The 15,037-nt window shown below is 33.3% G+C and overlaps 1 protein-coding gene across 4 annotated transcripts in view; it reads right to left on the bottom strand.

Moving 5' to 3' along the window:
- Positions 1 to 15,037, bottom strand: part of LOC114332949 (stress-activated protein kinase JNK) — a 121,311-nt gene that overhangs the window by 57,202 nt on the left and 49,072 nt on the right. For all 4 annotated transcript variants that reach the window (XM_028282755.2, XM_050656319.1, XM_028282754.2 and 1 more), the window contains exon 2: positions 13,097 to 13,147. The gene's annotated coding sequence lies outside the window, so the exon portion shown is untranslated. The remainder of the gene's footprint in view (positions 1 to 13,096; positions 13,148 to 15,037) is intronic.

Here is a 15,037-nt window from a genome sequence, read left to right as displayed (position 1 = left end):
CTTCATTTGGGAAAATGCAGGCTCACACAAGTTGATACAAAAAATGGTGGGAGCTACAAAGACAAACATTTGTGGGACGATATGAAAGACCAACATTTAGTATCGGTCGCTCTGGACTTACCAGATCCGAAATTATTTTCGGTACTTCAGTTTGGACGGAAATGATCTCCATGTTGAAAGTAATGAATATTTGTGTGGCAATTCTTTCTACGTCTTCAAAAAAAAAAAAAAAAATACATTAGACACGAATGTTATAATATCTGTCAGTTTTTTAAAATCAGAGAAGTGTCTTTTAAACTCGCTATGTGCTTGAAGCTCTGCCTCGTCATAAACATGATTCAAATGAGCGGCTATCCTTTTTTTCAACAATGGAAAGTTGTATAAATCCTTTATGCTAATTTGATTAATCAATATTTTTTCTGTATTTGTATTTTTTCCGTGAATCGCGATCGCCTTCAAAATCTTTGGCGATCGACCGGTCGATCGACCCTTTGACCGCGATCGACCACTGCATTAGAGTGACTAGAAACATCATTGAAGCAGAAGATATCTATTGTTTGGAGTGGCCTGCTTACTCACCCCAGCTTAACCCTATAGAGAATTTGTGGGACATGCTTAAAAGAAAAATTAGAGCTCGTCAGGATAATCCACAAAACACCGCACGGCTAGTAGTAAGTTGCTCTTGAAGGATGGAGCAACCTACCACAACAAAATGTTGATAATTTGATTAGGAGCATGCCCATGCAAACCGAAGCTTGCATAAGGACTAGGGGTGATAACACTAACTACCACAAAATACAAAAAAAAATAAATAAAATCAATTTAAACATTATTCGTTTTAAATTGAAATATTGTATGATATTGACTTTAAAACAACTACTTTCAATTTGTTTGTTAAATACTTTATTGTTTTATTTAATTGTTATGTATTTGTTATTAAATTTCTTTAAAATAAATATTGTTTGACTTAGTGTGTTCGTTTTTTTAAATTCGCACGAAATAGTAAGAAATATCAGATGATTCCATATAAGTTTGGGTATGTGTACGAGTATACAGTGAGCACGTAAAGGTTGGAATAAATTCATGTTCTCGAGAATGGACGATTTTGGAAAAAAATACCAAAACAGGTCAATTTTTATTTTTAAATTACGACTTTTTGGCATATATGTCATACTAGTGACGTCACCAATCTGGGCGTGATGACGGCATCGACGATTTTTTTAAATGAGAATAGGGGTCGTGTGATAGCTCATTTGAAAGGAATTCAATTCTCTATTCAGTAATATAAACATTAATATATTTATACAGGGTGTCCAAAAAAAATTTTTTTGGATTAAATTTATTGACATAAAAAGAAGAATGTATGTAATTTATTTAATTCAAAATACATTTTACTGCTCTCAGAAAACAGAAAAAAATGTTTATTTAAAAACTAATCATGGCTATTCGCTTAGATTAAATGTTAAAACTGTCACGAGGCAGATGGCTGGCTGCTTTAATACTGAATTTAAGCAAAAAACAATATTTATCTACCAAATAAACATTTTTTCCTGTTTTCTGATAGCAGTAAAATGAATTTTGAATTAAATAAATTACACACAGTCTTCTTTTTATGTCAATAAATTTAATTAAAAAAATTTTTTTTGGACACCCTGTATAAATAATGATGTTAATGTTTATATTACTGAATAGAGAATTGAATTACCTTTCAAATGAGCTATCACACGATCCCTATTTTCATTTAAAAAAATCATCGATGACGTCATCACGCCCAGATGGATGACGTCAATAGTATAATATATATGTCAAAAAGTCGTAATTTAAAAATAAAAATTGACCTGTTTCAGGATTTTTTTCCAAAGTTGTCCATTCTCGAGAAAATGAATTTATTCCAACCTTTACGTGCTCATGTATTGTAGGTTCATCAATCGAATCCCGACGCGGGATGCAAAACAAAAAGTTTAAAGTAGTAGTATAAAATCCAAAACGGATCTGCGACTTTAATAAGACTACGACATTAAGGGCGGCCGTACACGCACTGCTGGGGCAGTTTACCACGGACAACTCGAGCGGTAGTCGTCGACATTAGTTCAGAGAAATAAGGAAAAAAAATATCCTGTTCGTGACACAACCCCCTCCAGACCGAAACCAAATTTTTTGAGTAGTATGGACATCTCCGATTTTGATGATATACATAGTTATAAACAAATGAAGATCGAAAAACGGTAAATTTTCGCTTTTTTCTTCTGTAACCAAAAAGTTAATAGGTCTGGATCCCGCGTATGAAAAAAAATAATGTGTGTGTACTTTGTACGCACGTAAGAAGTTATACTTCTATTATATGATTTAAACGAAATTAATATACTTTTTATTTATATTTTGTTTAAATATTAAACTAATTTATACTTACTACTTCTCAAACATTTTTATTAGAACAGTGCCAAAAATTAAAATAATAAAAGAATGAAACACACACAAACACATTAAACAAGCCACAAATGATGTCTGAACATTAATTGTCGAAAATTTTTTAACTAAATACGTATTTTCTGAAAATACAATTATATAATAAATATACTTACAATCATAAAATGTATTAAAAAAAACAAAAAAGAAAGTTTCTATTGGGACTCGAACCAGCGCTAATAAGAGCGGTTGGTATTGGAATTCATTCGCCTTCTCCGCTTAGCCACGGACACTATGTGTCATTATTTACGAAGATCGACTAACTAAACGGATTAAACTTGTGATATTCTGATATTTTGAAAATTGATCAAATTATTTTAATTTTGAATTGAAATGATTTAGAATTGAAAAAATACAACAAAACATAGAGTAAAAAACAATATATTAGGTGAATATTGATAGAAATTTTGATGGTAATCAAATTATATAAATAAAAGTATTACATACTATGTATTTTGGCAGATCAAATAGGTAGGTTTATACCCAAGTCACTACAATATTATAAACTTTTTTGTTTCTGTCCTCACAACAATAAAACTAATATATTATAAAAAATGAATAACCATTTTCAATTTCGTTGCAAAACGAAAATACAGCTGAACCATATTCCAGTCCAATCAGAGAGTGCTGCAAGCACCTCTACCGGTTTCGAAACTTATTAGTCTCTCATCAGGAGGCACATATGCTGCTCTCCCTGATCCAACCAAAACAAACCCCAACGTGCAGTCCCGAATTGCAACGAACGAAATGGCATAGATGCCCTAGCGGCAACTGCTAGCAAAAGACTAAGTTTTCACTCTAATGGCATATAGCATATCCCACCAGAATGAAAACAATGGGAACCTTCTCTGGTTACACCTCCGAGGCTTCTACAATTTGCAAGCCATACGGATGCTGAGACTAAGGAAGATGAGGGAATTCTACAATTTACAATTCACGTCCCATCTGCTCAGCGCGGTAAAGTTCCAACGAGACTGGTTCCCTTCATACTCCACACAGAGTAAATGTAAATAAAAAATGAATAACCATTTTCAATTTCGTTGCAAAACGAAAATACAGCTGAACCATATTCCAGTCCAATCAGAGAGTGTAAATAAAAAATGAATAACCATTTTCAATTTCGTTGCAAAACGAAAATACAGCTGAACCATATTCCAGTCCAATCAGAGAGATTGGACTGGAATCTCTCTGATTGGTCTCTCTGAATTGGATCTCTCTGATTGGACTGGAATATGGTTCAGCTGTATTTTCGTTTTGCAACGAAATTGAAAATGGTTATTCATTTTTTATTTACATTTACTCTGTGTGGAGTATGAAGGGAACCAGTCTCGTTGGAACTTTACCGCGCTGAGCAGATGGGACGTGAATTGTAAATTGTAGAATTCCCTCATCTTCCTTAGTCTCAGCATCCGTATGGCTTGCAAATTGTAGAAGCCTCGGAGGTGTAACCAGAGAAGGTTCCCATTGTTTTCATTCTGGTGGGATATGCTATATGCCATTAGAGTGAAAACTTAGTCTTTTTTAATATATTATAATATACATTTGTTTACCTTTGCCTTTACCTCCAAACCACAGCTGCCATATCGGATAATTTTTGACATGTCATTTGAACATCCAATCAGAACAAAGTTATAATGCGCATGCGCCGGGCTGATAGGTTTTAACATATAAAAAAATCACCCTCTATCGCCGGTAAAGAAGTATAACTTCAAAAAAGTTGATTAATAGCCAGCTGAAAATTTGTTCCCATATATCAAAGTTTGTCCGACTAGACACCCTTAAGCTATTAACAAATTTTCAGCTTGCTATTAATCAACTTTTTTTCATACGCGGGATCCAGACCTATAACTATTTTAAACAAATTTGAGAGTGAGAAACTCATAAACCGTATAAAAAACTTCAATATGGCGTTCGCTGAATATGTCTATCCTTATTGGTTGCTTAGAAAATTGCAAAATAAATCAAAAATTTTGAGTTTTTACAAATATTCATAACTTATGTAAAAATTAACTTAGAGCGTTCTTATTACACGGAATACTGAGACTTCTGGTGCTTAAATCATACCCTAAATTTCAAAGCAATTGGTCAAATAGTTTAAAAGGTATTTAATTTGTTTATCCCAAATTAATTTTTTTGCAACGCTATAAGTCAGAAAATGATGAAGTTACAGTAATACTTTGGATAGTTTATGAAAGAAGAAGATTTATACTATTAATTTAATTAAAAAAACTGACAAAAAAAATTCTCAATACTGCAAAATTATTTTGCAAAAACATGTGAATTAAAAAAAAGGGGGGCTAACTTCTTCCCTAAGTGTCCTAGGACAATTGTTTTTCTTTCTAAATGTGTATAAAAATTCAGTCTTTCCAAATATGAAAAAATAATTTTTCTACGGGTAACGGTTAAAAAGTTATTCTAATTGTTTATAAGTAAGCAAAGAATCAACGTGTTTTTGCAAAATAATTTTACACTGTTTAAAATTACTTTTTGCCATTTTTTTTAATTAAGTCAATAGTATAAGTGTTCTTCTTCCATAAACTGCCAGAAGCGTTACTGTAACCTCATAATTTTCTGACTTGTAGTGTTGCAAAAAAAAATGAATTTGGGATAAACAAATTAAATAACTTTTAATCTATTTGACCAATTGCTTTGAAATTTAAAATATAATTTAAGCACCAGAAGTCTCAACAATTCGTGTAATAAGAATGTTATAAGTTAATTTTTACATAAGTTATGAATATTTATAAAAACTCAAAATTTATGATTTATTTTGCAATTTTCTAAGCAACCAATAAGGATAGACATATTCAGCGAACGTCATATTGAAATTTTTTAGACGAATTATGAGGTTCTTACTCTCAAATTTGTTTAAAATGCTTAACTTTTTGGTTATAGACGAAAAAAAAACGAAAATTTACCGTTTTTTTATCTTCATTTGTTTATAACTATGTATATCATCAAAATCGGCTGCAGGAAACATATAGGTTATTAATATAGATGTCCATACTACTCAAAAAATTTGGTTTCGGCCTGGAGGGGGATGTGTCACAAGAAAAATCTTATTTCTCTGGACTACATCTTTTGTGATCGATTGCTGACTACTCGAGTTGTCTCTTCTCGCCTTGCAACCACTCTCGAGTTGTCGACAGCACGATGAAATTTCATCGTGCTGATGACAGCCTGAAGTGGTCACACGACAGCTCGAGCTGTCGTGTGTATGGCAGCGAATATAAGATTATAGTTCACCGAGCGGTCGCTAGTTCAAGCAGTCGATCTCAACTGTTTGAAGTTGTCCGTGTACGGCCGACTTAAAATTAGGACATTTAAGCCCTACCGGAAAATCATGCCTACCGGAAAATAAATTCATCATCATGAAAATCATGAACGTGTGCTGGAGACCATGCACAAAGAGCGAGAATTGATCAACGTCCTAAAAATAAGATTACAATTAGACCGGTCTAGTTAGACTCAAAAATAGGAGTGAGGCTACAATAATTACCATCAAGCTGAAAATTGGCAGGATTGTTCAAAATACCATCATAAATGAAATCTAAAAAGTCCTCATAAATCCGACCCGTGCTAAAAAATTTACGCGGGGTCCAAGGTCACCAAATATGGTTTTTTAGCGATTTTCAGCGAAACGGTAAGTTTTATCGTAAAATTAGCTCTAACAAAAAATGTATGGTCCAAGAGCTGTGAGACATTTTTGAGTAGGTATTTTAGGCAACCTGAAAATTTTTCAGGTGACTCTTCCATGATAACCTAATACAAAAATGCCGGTCTGGCTGTAGGGTAGCGGTTATTTTCCCCAAAAATCCCCCCAAAGTTAAAAAAGGGCAAAAATTGTTATTACAAAAAATATCATTGACGTGACTTTAAAGTAAATTTAAGTATTCAAATATAAAGAAAATAAACAAGCCAGGCGATTTGAGGGCGATTTTAACTCTGCAAGGTACTTGCATGGGCGTCCCAGGATTATTTTCAGGGGATGCATCTGAACTTCAGAAGATTTCATCTGAATCTGTACATACTATTAACGAGTATAAAATATACAACTATACATACATAGCTATGTATATTCTATCCGGACAGATTTTTTAATATTAAAAATAAATATTCTAAAGACAGGTTTTTTTGGTGAAATTTTCCAACTGCCATGTCATCAAATAAATTACGCGTGCATATAAATGAAAAGCGCTATAGGTAAGCAGCAGTGTGAGAAAGGGCGTATACCGATAGCTGTTTGCGTCCTCTGTTCTAGCGGAGCGAGTCCGTTCGCTCGAGAAAAATCACGTGACCTGGCGATACCCATCTTGTTGTGCCTCGAAACGTTAGAGTAATTATTATATATTCTAGTTTTTAAGTAACTTTTTGTTAATTAAAGGAAAATAATACGTACTATACAATAGATTTTGCAAATATGATAGAAAAAGACAAATTTATTATTATAAATATATAGGTAGAAAAGTATAAAACTATAAGCTAAATAAATTCGGTGTCCGAATCTTGTACATCTTCTTCAAACCCCTCATCTGAGCTTAAATATGCATTCTCTTCTTCTTCGTCAGACTCGTCAGTCGAAACCTGCACAATCACGGGCGCATCTGAAGAAAGACTTGCCATTGGTGAGATGTGGTGTTATCGAATAATGTAAAAAATATCATGGACACAACACATAGCAAACACGGAAACATTAAGAAAGATGAAGAAAGAAAAAGAAATACTCAACACTATGAAGGAAAAAAATACTACTTTCGTCATATACTAAGAAATAAAAAACCTGATGTGATTGGTTATATAAGGAAAAGTATTAAGTATTGGTTATATAAGTAAGAATACGTAGCAACTCAATTAATTATTCACTAATTACTTTTTAATTAACTCTAAATACATATTACAACTATTTACAGATCAGGTAGAAGAGGAATCTGAGTCTCGAGTGGAGTCTGACGAAGAAAAAGAGAATGAATATTTAAGCTCAGATGAGGAGTTTGAAGAAGAAGTACAAGATTCGGACACAGAATTAATTTAGTTTATAGTTTTATACTTTTCTACCTATGTATTCATAATAATAAATTTGTCTTTTTTTATCATATTTGCAAAATTTATTGTATAGTCCGTATTATTTTCCTTTAATAAAAAAAAAGGTAGTTACAACAACATGGGTATCGCCAGGTCACGTGATTTTTCTCGAGCGAACGGACTCGCTCAGTTACAACAGAGGACCCAAACAGCTATCGGTATACGATCTTTCTCACACTGGTGCTTACCTATAGCGCTTTTCATTTATATGCACGCGTAATTTGTTTGATCACATGGCAGTTGGAAAATTTCACCAAAAAAACCTGTCTTTTTTAGAATATTTATTTTTAATATTAAAAAACACCCTGTCAAAATAACAATTGCACCTCCCTGTCCGGAAGGAATGTACATAGCTATGCATGTATAGTTGTATATTTTATACTCGTTAATAGTATGTACAGATTCAGATGAAATCTTCTGAAGTTCAGATGCATCCCCTGAAAATAATGCTGGGACGCCCATGCAAGTATCTTGCAGAGTTAAAATCGCCCTCAAATCGCCTGGCCTGTTTATTTTCTTTATATTTGAATATTTAAATTTACTTTAAAAGTCACGTCAATGATATTTTTTGTAATAACAATTTTTACCCTTTTTTTAACTTTGGGGGGGATTTTTGGGGAAAGTAACCGCTACCCTCCAGCCAGACCGGCATTTTTGTATTAGGCTATCATGGAAAAGTCACCTGAAAAATTTTCAGGTTGCCTAAAATACCTACTCAAAAATGTCTCACAGCTCTTATACTAGTAGATTAGATAATTATCTATAAAAAATATCTTAATAGTTTTTTCCTAAGAGCCACTGTTTTTGAGATACAACGATTCAAAGAGTTGAAAGACTTCTAATCGTCATAATACATATATGTATTAGTACACCAGGTCAGGTATATACATCACTGAAGCTGTAATACAAGTAAAAGTAAACATAATATTCTATCGGTCAACTTAACTTATATTACACATAATAATATAAGATTATAAATATGATAATGTTTCTACTATACAGCTTGAGGTCTACCGAGGGATGCAATGTATAAGCTGTATTATATTACAGTGCCAACAAAAAAATCTTTACAAACTTAATGTAACGCGAAAATAATAAGAATTATTTGAATTTTACGGCTTAATCCCAAACAAAAATAGTAAATTGATATGTACGGCGTCATTTTGGTCCCAGAGTTACTGTCGTATTTGATGGCTATAATGATTTTACGAGAAATATTAAAGCTGCAGAACAACGTCGTAGAACGAAGCTAGGACAAATAATCCCCGGACAAATAATCCCGGGCAAAAAATCCCCACAAATTATCCCCGGACAAAAAATCCCCACAAATAATCCCCGGACAAATAATCCCCGGACAAAAAATCCCGGACAAAAAATCCCCACAAATTTTTTTGGACAAAATATCCCCACAAATAATCTCGGACAAAAAATCCCCAAGAAATTTTTTTGCTACCGAATAGTTCTCTAAAAGTTTTCCCGTGAATGCAATTGACGCAAATGTTTTTCAGCTTCAGTGCATGAGAGTTATAGCAATCGACATGAAACCAGTTTTCTGCACGAAAATAATGATTAGCGATTAAAATTAAGCATACATTGTAATTTCGATTACCAAATGTCGAATTCCAATTGTGAGTTTTTTCAAAAATCGTGGAAGATATGGGGAATAAGCTAAGGCTTTGGGAATCATGTTGTACTTATTGTCTATTCGTGATGATAACTGCTGGTCCAGAAAACGATAATCTTGATTGTAATGCAAAAAATTCTGTTCCTTTTTGTAAGTTTAACGTCAAAAATATTTAGTCATTATCATCATCAATGGCGTTATACCTTTTCAACCTTTTTCTAGGCCGCCAGACTGCATCTTTCCACCTTTTTTTAGGCCGCCAGACTGCATCTTTCCATCTTTTTCTAGGCCGCCCTACAGACCTTCTCCCATCTGGCCTCTCCCCCATGCAGCCATGTCTGGTTTGATTTATGGATAAATTTTTAAAGTTTTTTTTATGGATGCACACAGATCCTCAATTACGTTTTCTAAAAACCTGATATCGAATATTAATGAACATTTTGTTCCCGAAACCAACAAAAAACTCAAAATAAGCTTTGTATAACTTTCATGGCGGTGCGATATGCGTGGAACGGATTTTTTACATTAGTATAATCAAGATTATTGTTTTCAGTATAGTTATCAGTTATTATCATGAATAGACAATGTTTTGAACAGAGTTACTCAAAGCAGAGTGATCAAAAGATTTAAGCCAATTACAACATGATTCCCACAGCCTTAGCGTATTTCCCATATCTTCCACCATTCACGGGAAAACTTTAGAAAACTATTCGACAGCAAACATTTCTTGGGGATTTTCTGTCCGGAATTTTTTGTAGGGATTTTTTGTCCGGGATTTTTTGTGGGGATTTTTTGTCCGGGGATTATTTGTCTGGGGATTATTTGTGGGGATTATTTGTGGGGATTTTTTGTGGGGATTTTTTGTCCGGGAATTTTCTGTCCGGGGATAATTTGTGGGGATTTTTTGTCCGGGATTATTTGTCCGGGGGTTATTTGTCCGGACCCCCGTAGAACTTCAGCAACATCTTCATCTTCTAATATTTGATTTGATCAATCTATGACAGTATCTACCACTCAACAGAAATTTCTTGCAAATACAACAAATCTCGGTTCATTTCAATGCTGAAAGATAAGTTTATTGCTGAAAATATATCGGTAAAACAAGCTAATAATGATGCTGACGTAATGATAATTGAAGCAGCCATAGAGCAATTCAATTTAACAAATACAACTATTGTTGTAGGTGAAGATATAGACTTGCTCGTATTACTCACTGGTAGAACTCCAATCGAAAAAAATATCTTTTTTTTTAAACCTGGAAAAGCTCAACACCAATCGGAAATATATTCATCGAAAAGTTTATCTACTTTTGCAAAATGTCAAAATCATATACTATTTTTACACGCAATAACTGGCTGTGATACGACATCTGCATTTTTCAGGAGGGGTAAAACGACTGCTTTTAAAATGTTTGAAAAACAAGATTTACTTGAATGTGCTGAAGTTTTAAAAAAAACTAATTCAACTCCACAAGAAGTTATTTCCAACGTAATTAGCTTTCTTCTCTCCATGTATGGAGCGCCTAAGAAAACTACGTGCTTAGATAAGTTTCGATATGCATGTTTTTTTAAAAGTACTCGAAACAAAAAACAAGTGCAGTTATCTTGTCTTCCTCCAACCTCAGCGGCTGCTCATCAACATCTTTTTCGGGTATATTACCAAGTTCAAGTGTGGCTTGGTTATCAGCTAGATCGAAAAGACTGGGGATGGAAATTAGTCGACAGTTCATTAGAACCAATTCAAACTTTACTCCCCCCTGCGCCGGAAAAACTTCTGAACACAATTTTTTGCAACTGTAAAAAGGGATGTAGCGTTAAATGTGGTTGCAAAAAAGTTGGACTGTTTTGTTCGGTAACATGCACTAATTGTCAAAACCGGTCGTGCTCCAATGTTGAATCACCAACAATTGAGGATTCATTTGATTCTATCGAGGAGCCATGCGACGTGTCATTATTGGAACAATTTACTTGCACCCAGGATGAACAAGAAGAAGAAGAAGAAAAAGAAAAAGAAGAAGAACTAGAAGATGAAGAAGAGGAAGAAGAACAATGAGAAGAAGAACAAGGGAAGCAGAAGTATTAGAAAATTATGAACCAGTTTGATAAATTTCCCTTTTTTTTTAATTTATACCGCTTTATGTAACTTTTATCATTTTTAACCCTTGCCAATATCAATTATTAAATAACTTTAAATTAAACAGAATCATAACAGATCCGTGGAATAGGCCTACTGGGGAAACCACGTTAAAAAAACGCGCTAAGTACACTATCTCAAAGGTGGTGTGAAAACGTGTGCGCATATTATGACGATTACCACTTTTTGAATCGTTATATCTCAAAACCGGTGGCTCTCAGGAAAAAAAGTAATAAGGCATTTTTTATAGATAATTATCTAATCTACATTTTTTGTTAGAACTAATTTTACGATAAAACCTACCGTTTCGCTGAAAATCGCTAAAAACCATATTTGGAAACCTTTGACCCCGCGTAAAATTTTTAGCACGGGTCGGATTTATGAGGACTTTTTAGATTTCATTTATGATGGTATTTTGAACAATCCTGCCAATTTTCAGCTTGATGGTAATTTTTGTAGCCTCGGATGCGTAAGTTGACCGGAGTAAATACTTCGGTCATATAATGGGAGGACCTAAATATCGCTTACTCCGGTTGACCCTTCAGGGGAAAATCGAAGGAAAACGCTGGGTTGGAAGAAAACAACTGTCCTGGCTACGTAACATTAGACAATGGACAGGTCGAGAACACTCGAGGAATTGTTTCGTACAGGGTGATTGATTAGTGGGGTTTAGCTCAATAGATCCGCTATGGTAACAGATAGCACTAAAAGTTAATAACAAAAACTTTAGCCACCTTTGAGCTTCACATTACAGAATTAGTTAGAATGTTACAGGGTGTTCGATAACACAGTGGCAGACCAAACTTATGTTTTTTTTAATGGAACACCCTGTATTTTATTTTAAATTCGAAATCCTGTTAACTTCTTCATCACAAAAATCAATGGACCAATTTGCTCTGAAAAATGAAAATATCTCGAAAACCAAAAAATTTAGACATAGGGAATGTTATCTAAAAATTGAAGTAACGTAAAGGTACTTTTCAACAGTGATATAAAATACAGGGTGTTCCATTTAACATTACTGAGAAAATAATGTACTTACGTTTTGGCTCACCCTGTATTTGATATAAAGAAAATTGGCAATATCAATAATTCCTGAAAATTTTGACAATACGTAAAAAAATATGGCATTAATAAACCATTGCTGTTTTGTTTATTTTTATTTAGACAGGGAGTTGAACTTGTTACGATTTTCATATAAAATTGGTTATAACTTTGTAAATACCCTGTATAACATAACAGACTTTTATATTTTTGTAATGGGGAAGTTAAGAAGATTTCGAATATAAGATAAAATATAGGGTGTTCCATTTAAAAAAAACATATGTTTGATCTGCCACGATATTATCGAACACCCTGTAACATTCTAACTAATTTTGTAATGTGAAGCTCAAAGTTGGCTACAATTTTTGTTATTAACTTTTATTGCTATCTATTACTATAGCGGATCTATTGAGCTTTACCCCACTAATCAATCACCCTGTATAGCTGCCGACCGAGAAACATTTCATCAGCTTGTTAATACGACGATAGCCAACGCTTGAAAATAAGCACGACACACAACGAGAAGGAAAATCATGTTAACGCTAGTAAATCGGAGGATATTAAAAAAATCTAAGAGTCTTCAAATGGGGTAAATTTTCTATTAAAGATGAAGACCGATCGAGAAGGCCCGTTTCAGTGACCATCTCCGGAACTATCAGTGCAGTTCATGGCATAATTTTGTCAGACCATCGAATTGGGACTAAAACTAAAATGCATCCATCCAAGTCCTTTCTTCTATTTACTTACCATGAAGAATCCATATCAAATCCTTGTGGTGGACGGCATAAACAAAAGTTTCTGTAAAAGAAAAAGGAAACGTTACACTGCGCTGTGAACTTTATAAGTTTCTGTAAAAAATTATTTACTATCTCTAATGGGAATTAACCACAATTTCAGTTGAAAATATGTTTATTTTGACACTTTTTGATTTCCACTTCGGAAATCGTTCTCAAAATACAAATTTTCTACTGAAGCTGTGGTTAGAGATAGTAAATAATATTAAAATGCCACAAGAAAATAGCTTCCGAACAATATTATACACGGAGAGCTAGAGTCGAAAAATCATCATCATAATTATTATCGTTAATATGGAGTTTTTCCTGTGGAATGTTTCCATTGTATATTAACAATTATGACCCCTTTTAGGCTGACACCTCATTGGATACAGGAAGTAGCAATAAGGGATGAAAGGGGAAAGTTAGTGCAGTCATTAAAGGTTTTCACCTCCTATTTTGTTAAACCTCCATCGATTTGCATGAAAATTGGCGACTAGTTAGAGCATACCTCAAGAAACAAAACTGATTTGGTGCCAACTTGCACTTTTACCCTGGTGGTGAATATCACCCCTTCCTGCGGGTGAAAACTATTTTATCAAAAATAACCCCACAAATCGATAGAGGGACAAATTTTAAGTAAAATTTGTTATATCATGTTATTAAAATAAATCAATACTTTTTGAGTTATTAAAGATCAAAGATTTGTCTATTTAAGAGCATATGCGTGGAGTTACGGATGATAAAAAGAACATATTAATTAATTATTGTATGTTAGTAAAATATTATTTTTATATTATTTCGATATTTAATTGAATTTTTTTTATCAATATAAACTGAATATGTCCAGAAACTGGGGGTGTCCAATAATGGGTACATTTGACATATTCGAATACACTTTTGCTAAATTTATAATATCGAAATAATATAAAAATAATATTTTAGTAACATACAATTAATTAATATGTTCTTTTTATCATCCTTAACTTCACGCATATGCTCTTAAACAGACAAATCTTTGATCTTTAATAACTCAAAAAGTATTGATTTATTTTAATAACATGATATAACAAATTTTACTTATAATTTGTCCCTCTATCGATTTGTGGGGTTATTTTTAATAAAATAGTTTTTACCCCGAGAAGGGGTGGTATCCACCCCCAGGGTAAAAGTACAAGTTGGCACCAAATCATTTTTATTTCTTGAGGTATGCTCTAACTAGTCACCAATTTTCATGCAAATCGATGGAGGTTTAACAAAATAGGAGGTGAAAACCTTTAAAGACTACACTAACTTTCCCCTTTCATCCCTTATTGCTACTTCCTGTATCCACTGAGGTGTCAGCCTGAAAGGTGTCATAATTATCAATATACAATAGACACATTTCACATGCCAAACTCCATATTACTTATGACGATGATTTTTCGGCTCTAGCTCTTAGACTATTAGGTAAAGAAATTGTAAAATAACTGGTCAAAGAACAACTTTTAATTGAGTTGTGCAGACATATACACGCTTTACAGTGTTACGATAGCCACTTGCCAATGACCCACTAGAAAATTCTATTAATGGGACTGCAATTCGTCTACCTGCGACAAGTACATGGGTTTTCAAGCAACCAGTCTTTTCTAGAAGAAAATTACAAACGAAAAGCAGTTAACTGCACGACGTCTAGTAAATTCAAGAGAAGACCAGCTAACAGAAATAAAATATAAGAGAATGAATTAAATTTTAGGACCAGTCTGAATAATAAGCCGGTTTAGATTGCCTTTTAAGTCGGGAAATATAAATATAGATGTATTATAATAAATTAATTATATTTTAGTGTAAGTAGTGTTAAGTAAAAATAAATTAAAACAAAATAAATTAAAAACATTTAAAGCATCATCAGTTCAACTATAAAAAATAATTGGTG

This window comes from Diabrotica virgifera, chromosome 7 (assembly GCF_917563875.1).
Source record: "Diabrotica virgifera virgifera chromosome 7, PGI_DIABVI_V3a".
NCBI lineage: Eukaryota > Metazoa > Arthropoda > Insecta > Coleoptera > Chrysomelidae > Diabrotica > Diabrotica virgifera.
This window is presented reverse-complemented; position numbering and strand designations above follow the sequence as displayed.